General features: G+C 44.6%; 1 non-coding gene across 1 annotated transcript; it reads left to right on the plus strand.

Annotated features, from left to right (window-relative positions):
• Nucleotides 1-5,685: 5,685 nt before the first annotated feature.
• Nucleotides 5,686-5,768, plus strand: trnas-uga (transfer RNA serine (anticodon UGA)). Its single transcript has one exon. It is a non-coding gene; the product is annotated as a tRNA-Ser (tRNA).
• The last annotated feature ends 558 nt before the right edge of the window (nucleotides 5,769-6,326 follow it).

Below are 6,326 nucleotides of genomic sequence, written 5' to 3' on the forward strand. Positions count from 1 at the left end.
CCGTGTCCCAGGTAATACACGGATATTGTTACCTATTTTGTTGTTTCGTACTTCATTCCATTGGTGCGCCTCAAATGGTGTGATCTCTGCCGTCATTATGTCCTTGGGTGGTATCAGTCCACAATAGACGTAATCGACTTTCGTGAGGTGCTTAAGGTACTGGGACATTGTCTCGACTTCTTTAGGGATTCTTTTCAATTGATTGTGGGTACGATATGCTATTGGTGATTCAGCAGAACCTGAGGCGGCGACCGTTGACTTGGAATCTTCATGAAGTGGATCTCGTAGGGGGGCTGTAGCTCTTCGAGGGCACCCATTAAGGTCAGGATCTGATCCAGTCTGAAGAAACTGTACAGCTTCATTAGGTTGTTTTCCGTGTGTGTGTGTGCATGTGCGCTGGTGTTTGTACCTGTACTTGATCTATCTTTTATTCGAGATTTCCTTTCCCTTAAATCAGGCTCAGCCTTCAACATGTTATAAGCACTCCAATTCACAGGTTCTATTTTACCCTTCCGTTTCTCCTTCTCTCTCTCTCCTCCAACGGTGACCTCAACATTTGCAACTGCATGTTACTAAAACTTCCTTCCTCCAGAAAAACACATTCCTTGATTTACATTTTTAACTGCTTTACAGAAACTGGGCCATAATTATTTAGCATATATTGTATTTTTTCTTGACCATTCTGAGTTGTCTGTCGACCCTCTTTTTGTTCGCTCTTGCTGGAGCCGATTTTCATGGATATTGGAAAAGTGCTCATCTCTCTCTGTCTGTCTCTCTGTCTGTATATCTGTCTATCTCTCTCTCTCTCTCTCTCTCTCTCACACACACACACACGATACCATAATCTTCTCTTTGCCAATATAACTTGCTTTTACCTCAGGAGGTCCCCTCTTATTGGGCGCGACGTCTCATTGCCTTGGTTTTCACAAACCAAGAACCCACGTAACTGGTGCAGCTTTGGCGACTCCAACGCTGCCCATGGTGGCTCCAAGTCTCAAACCACCGTTAATCTTGCTATCTCTTAAACTCTCGAGAGACGGCAATCCTTTCCCTTGAGTTTTACTCGAATACCACGCGAGAGTTCACTGGCCCCTCTTCCTGCTTCATTTATTCTCTTCGAACGAGTCTCTATGTCGGATTACTTTAGCCACAACTTTTACCTTGACCCTATTCGATTCGGAACGCGACTCTGGGGCGATCCACTTACCCCAGTCCTCTCACGCAAAGGGGCCAATTCAGCGCTGGAGATGAAGTGAAAGACATTCAAGGCAGTGGCGCGTACACCTCCTGGGAATCTTCAAAATCTTACCCAGTCGCAGGGTCCCAGGCGAGCCCCCTAGTTTACTGCCGTGGAATTTCAATCGACTCGACGCAAATGCTACCAAGAGCAAAGAAAAAGTTTATTTTTGAAATTTGCAGAGTGGACCCGACACATTTGCAAGACGCCTCATGAAATGGACGCCTGACGGATTTCATATATTCCCTTTATACTATATATTGCCTTGCCTTATCACACCTCAAGCCAGGAACCTGGATCAGTGAGTTCCTTTCCACACATGGAGTTGCTTTTTCTAATTCATTGACTGCTGATATAATAGATTATTGGCCTTGAGAGTCAACTGTAAATTAGTTTGAACTTTACATTCTTTCTGTCTTTTTGCAAAGTTAGGTCCATACTTCTTTGTTTCAACCATGGTTTCACAGATTTCACAATAAATGATAATTTTCCATTGCAGGGGATCAGGCTGACAGTGACTCAATAAGTGTGATGGAGTGAAGATGATAGTGACACAATGAGGGTGAGGTGTCAGCGTGGTAGTGACGCAGACTGTGTGAGTGGATCAGTCCGATATTTACGCAGTGAGGGGGGTCAGAGTGATAGTGATGCAGTAAGTGTGAAGTGGTCAAGGTGACAGTGAAACACTTCGTGTGAGGGGTCAGTGTGACAGTGACGCAATAAGAGTGAGTGGTCAGGCTGATAGTGACGCAATAATTGCAAGGAGATCAGGCTGATAGTGATGCAGTAAGTGTTACTGTGTCAGGCTGATACTGACGCATAAGGTGGAAGTGGCCATGGTGATAGTGACGCAGTAAGTGTGATGGGGTCAGGCAGAGACTGACGCAGTGAGTGTGAGACAGTCAGGGTGATAGTGAGGGAGTAAGTCTGTGCGTTCAGGCTGGTAGTGACACAGTAAGTTGAGACCGTCAGGCTGATCGTGGCCAATAAAAGTGAGGTGTTAGGGGAATAGTGACGCAGTAAGTGTGAGATGTCAGGCTGTTAGGGATGCGGTAAGTGTGAGGGGTCAGTCTGATAGTAAAGCAGTAGGTGTGAGGGGTCAGGCTGATAGAGATGCAGCAGGTGTGGTGGGGTCAGGCTGTTAGGGATGTCTGGCTGTTCGGGATGCGGTCAGTGTGAGGGGTCAGTCTGATAGTGTCACAGTATGTGTGAGGGATCAGGCTGATAGTGATGCAGTAAGTGTCCGTGAGTGAGATTGATCCTAATGCAGGAAGTGAGAGGGGACAGGGTGATCGTGACGCAGTGAGTGTGAGGGGGTCAGCGTGATGGTGACGGAGTAAATGTGAGTGCTTAGGCTGATATTGATGCAGTAAGTTGAGGTCGTCAGGCTAATACTGGCCAGTAAGTGTTAAGTGACAGGGTGACAGTGATGCAGGAAATGTGAGGGGTCAGACTGATAGACAGGGTGAAATTGTGAGGGGTCAGGCTGATAGTGATGCGGGAAGTGTGCGAGTGTCAGGGTGATAGTGACGCAGTGAGTGTGTTGGGAGCAGAGTGACAGGAACGCAATAAGTGTGAGTTGCTCTGGATGCTAGTGACAGGTCAGTATGAGGGGGAGGATGGTAGTGATGCAGTGAGTGTGAGGTGTCACGATGACACTGAAGCAGACTGTGTGAATGTGTCATTGTGATGGTGACATGGCAAGTGTGATGGGGTCAGGGTGACAGTGACGCAGATGCTTTCAGGGGGTCAGGTTGTAGTGATGCAGTAATTGTGAGGGGTCAGGGTGATAGTGACGCAGTGAGTGTGAAATGGCAGTGTGATAGTGAATCCAACATTTGAGGGGCCAGGCTTATAGTGACGCAGTATGGGCAAGGGGTCAGGGTAACAGTGATATAGATGCACTCACAGGGCCAGGTTGTAGTAAAGCTGTAAGTGTGAGTGTCTCAGGCTGATAGTGATGAAGTAAATGCGAGGGGCTAATTCGGATAGGGATGTAGTAAGTGTGCAGGGGTAGTGTCAGAAGTGACGCAGAAAATGTGAGAGTTGAAGCTGATAGTGACGCATTACGTTTGAGGGGATCAGGCTGATCAAGACGCAGTAAGTGTGACTTTGTCAGGATGATAGTTACGCTGTAAGTATATGGGGGCACAATGATCTTGACGCAGTAAGAGTGGGGATTCAGGGTGATAGTGACACAGTCAGCATGAGTGGGTAAGTCTGGTAGTGACGCAGTATATGTGAGGGAGTCAGCCTGGTCGTGGCACAGTATGTGTGAGATGGTCAGGCTGATATTGATGCAGTTAGTGTGTTGGGGTCAAAGTGATAGTGACGCAATAGGTGTAAGCGATTCAGGATGATAGTGACACCGTGGGTGTGAGATACCAGTGTGATAGTGACACAGTAAGTGTAAGGGGTCAGGATGACAGTGACACTAAGTGTAAGGCCCTCAGTGTGATAGTGCCGCAGCAAGTCTGGGGTGTCAGGGTGTAAATGACGTCATAAGTGAGAGAGGGGCATTGCGATAGTGAAGCAGTAAGTGTGAGGGGGTCAGCCTGATAGTGACACAGTCAATGTGACGGGACAGTGTTTTAGTGACAAGATAAGAGTGAGGCGTCAGTCTGATACTGACACAATAAATGTGATGGAGTCAGGCTGATAGTGACACAGTAAGTAGAAGGAGTCAGGGTGATAGTAACATAGGAAGTGTAAGGGCGTGACTGATAGTGACAAAGTAAGTGTTTGGCAGTCAGGCTGATAGTGACGCAGTCAAAATGAGGGTCTCGAAATGAAAGTGGCGCAGTAAGAGTGAGGGCGCCAGATGGATAGTGATGCAGTAAGTTTGAGAGGTTCACGCTGATATTAAGGTGGGAAGTGTGAGGGGTCAGGTGTATAGTGATGCAGTAAGTGTCGGCGGGTCAGGCTGATAGTGATGCATTCAAAGACGAAATATCCAAGTCTCACTGTCGTGCTGAATAGCGAGACTCCTCAAGGCTAAGACAAAAATCAATAGTTCTCATCCTGGTCATAAATCACAGTGCTTCATTTTAAACTTGTCCTCTCCTGCTTCTAGATTCACCAGTGAGGGAACAAAATTTAATTGCACCACCATGTTTATCTCTTCAAATATTTTGCAACTCTCAATGAGATTACCTCTCTTATTTTGAAACTGTTAAAAAAATTTCAATTCAGAGGACTAACGTTAATCCATGATATCAAGGCTAATCACCATTCGTGGTATTCCTCATATGGTATTAGTATCTTTCCTAAATTGAGGATTATAATTCCTCATACTGTAGTCCAAGTGCGGTCGAACTGAGCCACCATACATTGGAAATAATGCATCGTTCTCGTGCTCTGAAATCCTTCTGCAGCTTTCACAACAGACTTCTACAACTGCTACTGGACTTCAATGACTTGTTAAAAGCTTCTCCAAGGTGCATTTCTAAACATCTGTACATTAGACTTTCTACTTCAAACCATTGACAAATAATCTCCACACATTTCCCTCCTGACAAGTATGATAAAGTCAAATCGTTGCTATTTATTAATCATGAGGGACATGGATAGGTTGACTCGTCAAGGTGTTTTTCGGCTGGTGAGGAAGTCAAAATTTCGAAAACATCGGTTTAAAATTAATGGGTAAGGAATTAAAAGGGACGTCAGGGGCAACTTTTTCAGACGCGTCCAGAATGAGCTGCCAGAGAAATTGTTGGAGACTGGTACAACTGTAACATTTAATGACATCTGGATGGATATATGAGTAACAAGGTTTAGAGGGATGTGGGCCAAATGTTGGCAAATGGGACCTATTAATTTAGGGTAACTGTCCACCATGGTCATGTTGGAAAGAAGGGCCAATTTCCGTGTTGTATTGTTCAAGGACTTGATGACTCTAGAACTACCGCAAAAACTTTGCAAATAATTCCGTCAAGACGATTTCAAGTTCCAAATCTTCGGTTAATCTTCCTCTCTTGTGCTCACAAGTTCATTACCTGATGTCAGAACATACGGATTAGTTGCTGGATCCATTCCTGTAAATTGGTTCTGCAATCTTTCTAATTATGATTCTTTTTTACGAATGTAGCTAGTGTTTATGGACTTAGCATCAATTTTTCTAATACCATATGTCGATGAATATTAAAACACAACAACACATCTAATTTGGCACCAGATGATGAGCAATTGAGTCAAAATTGATCGGACGCAGTGGGACAATGACCCTGTCTTCGTGGTGTACATCCGTGACTCTATAATTCGACGAAGAATCATTCCCACTACTTCAGCTGTGTCAGAATCTAGTTTGCGGTGAAAGCCTGTCAATCTGCTAAGGTAACGTTCGTCTGGGTCTCTGCAAAGGAGTTGGCGAAATCTTTGGGTCTTGACAATTTGTTCTTCCAACAAATGACTTCAGTTGTTTTACTATTGAAATTGACCAAATTCCCCCAGCTGTGATGGCCGAGAGGTTAAGGCGTTGGATTTGAAATCCAATGGGGTCTCCCTGCGCAGGTTCGAATCCTGGTCATCAGCGCAGAATCTCTTAAAAGTCATTAATTGTTTTGCAGGATTTGGATTTCGTGGAGCTTGAGCTTTGCATTCAATCGAAAGTAAATTTTCAACTGTGAAGAATCCGAAGTAGTTTCAAGACTGACCCAGTCATCTAATTGAATAAATTATATGTCGATACACAAAAAACCACCAACTTCCAACACGAATCAGTTTCAACACATTTGTCGAATTATCGTGAAATTTGGATGTTTCGGGTGGGGGGTGTGTGGAATTGAGTAAAACAAGAAGCAATGCAATACATTTACCTGCAGGTGATGCATTTTTTTTAGGATCAGTTGAAAGTCAAGCTGAGAAAGTTCGACCTAATTTACAGCTGACTCTGAAGGCCAATAATCTTTTATATCAGCAGTCAATGAATTAGAAAAAAAAACAACTCCATGTGTGGAAAGGAACTCGACTGATCCAGGTTCCTGGCTTGCGATGTGAAAAGGCAAGGCGATATCAGCGGAGTAGAATTTTCTGGAAATATTAGAAATGGAATGTTTACGGTCTTCTGCTGTCCACATTCGTTAGAAACTGT

The sequence above is a fragment of the Chiloscyllium plagiosum genome, unplaced genomic scaffold (genome assembly GCF_037043375.1).
Source record: "Chiloscyllium plagiosum isolate Xiang-an unplaced genomic scaffold, Cpla_swu_hap1 HiC_scaffold_48, whole genome shotgun sequence".
NCBI classification, from domain to species: Eukaryota; Metazoa; Chordata; class Chondrichthyes; order Orectolobiformes; family Hemiscylliidae; genus Chiloscyllium; species Chiloscyllium plagiosum.